We start from the raw sequence: 2,049 nt of genomic DNA, 5'->3' as shown, positions 1-2,049 counted from the left end.
ATATTTCACAGCAACCTCAAACTGTTGCGCTTAAGCAATTCTCTTGCCTCAGCCTCCCAAGTAGCTGGGACTACAGGCACCCACAATGCCCAGCTATTTTTTGGTTGCAGTTGTCATTGTTGTTTGGCAGGCCTGGGCTGAGTTCGAACATGCCAGCTCCAACGTATGTGGCTGGCACCCTATCCTCTGAGCTACAGGCGCAGAGCCTGGTTATAGGTTTTGAGGAATAAAAATCCTAAGCCCCCACAACCAACTGGACGGACAACTCTCAGCCAAAGAGACCCCAAAGAAACCTTAAAAACTGTGTTCCTGGCCAGGGCAGTTGGAAGGTTGAACATGCCTTATTATACCCCATCCTTCAGTCCCCACCTCTAGGCTTTCTTTCTTAACAGTTACACAGAAACCAGCCTGGCAGGGTTTCCCTCCTTTTTTGTATTTTCAGCACTACAACTCACTGAGGCATAAGAGACCACTGGCCACAGGCTGGTTCTGGTCAGTACAGAGACTACGCACAGGGTGCCTCTGTGTCCTGCTTTCCCCTGTGACACATAGAACCTGAGTTTCATGCATAAGAATGTTAAGTCTCCACCCCACAGTGAACATGGGATGTGTACAATATGCATGTTCACTTACTACACAAGCATGTGGCCCCCACTTTGTGAACTATATTCATAGTTCCTCCCATAAAGTGTTAAATACATATACTTATGGCCAATCCATTTGGCATAAATTCCTGTCTCTCCCTTCCCTCCCTAAGTGCCTGCTTCTAGCTTCTGCCAGAGGCTACTACGTTCCCCAGCCTACAGCACGGCCAGCCTGCAGTCTATAACCCTTTATAAGACATAAAGCTCTCCTCTCCAAATGTATAAACTTCGTGACTCTTCAGTTGACAGTTTCAGCAGTGTGGCTACTTGCTGATGGGGACAAGGAGGGGGTGCCGTCAAGTGGAGCTACTACTGTACAGAGGATGTCCTAGTGTAACAGGTTCCCATTCAGAGCCCAGAGACTCATCCAACAGCTGGGCCACTCCCTAGGCACATGCAGGAGTCCTGCCTCCTTGCTCAGGAGCGTCCCACATCCAGTGACCTACTGGTCTCTACTGGTCAAGGTGGGCCTCCTTACCCCAGCTTTCAGAGCACCTTGAAGGATCAGCTGAGGCCCCTGCTATAACTACACTCCATCGCACACAGTCCAACATCTCCACTGCCCAGCCCTGCTCCTCTCCCTCCCTTATAGAGGCTGCTCTTGAAAGCCTCCCTGCTAGGCCCCTGGGTGCAAACCTCCCTCCCAGGGATCCTGACTCAGCACTTCCAAGGAACAGTGAGTCTCTGAGCACAGTGTGAAAAGGACCATCCCTATGCCAGCAGGCGCCTGACTGCCTATGAAGCACATGCTCCCTCTTCCCTCAGCCCAGGACAGCCTGACCCGATGGGGAGAGGAAATGTCCACTGAAAAAGCTTTTCACTCACCCAAAGTGTCACTGCCCCCAACACCCACACACACAGAGGCAAAAGGGCCATCTTTACCTCAACAAGAGGTGACAGAGTGCAGTCCCCCCACCCCGTCCCACCCTCTCCAGGTGGGAGGCCCTGGTGAGTGAGCTGGTGAAGGCAGCTCTGCAGGGGCTGGAGCTACTACAGAGATACCCTGTAAGTAGCAACAGGGCTGTGTGGAAGGGCCAGGGTCAGTGGGCAGTGGCAAGCACAGGAGAGGAGGAGGCCACCTGGCACAGAGGCAGAGGTTAGAGCTATGTGACCACAAGCCAGGGATGCTGGCTGCCACCCGAGGCTGGGAGAGGCAAGGGACGGATTTCCCCCTGGAGCCTCTGGAAGAAGCACAGCCTGGCCAACACCTCCATCTCAGCCCAGGGAAACCTAATTCAGACCTCCGGCCTCCAGAACTGCGAGAGAATAAACGTCTATTGTTTCAAACCACCAAGTTTGAGGTAATTTGGTACAGCAGCCTCAGGAAGCCATCAGAGCATCCAAGCTGGGTCACATCAGGCTCAGACTCCACTCAGTGTTCCAGGCTGTAATTTCCCTTCCCACT

At 52.9% G+C, this 2,049-nt stretch overlaps 1 protein-coding gene across 1 annotated transcript in view; it reads right to left on the bottom strand.

Moving 5' to 3' along the window:
* The window catches only part of VWF (von Willebrand factor), a 147,272-nt gene that overhangs the window by 123,593 nt on the left and 21,630 nt on the right, over window positions 1–2,049 (bottom strand). The gene's annotated exons all lie outside the window — the stretch shown is intronic.

This window comes from Otolemur garnettii, unplaced genomic scaffold, assembly GCF_000181295.1.
Source record: "Otolemur garnettii isolate 467f Iridium unplaced genomic scaffold, OtoGar3 scaffold00104, whole genome shotgun sequence".
NCBI classification, from domain to species: Eukaryota; Metazoa; Chordata; class Mammalia; order Primates; family Galagidae; genus Otolemur; species Otolemur garnettii.
The sequence above is the reverse complement of the archived record's forward strand: the minus strand, read 5'-3'. Positions and strand labels throughout refer to the sequence as shown.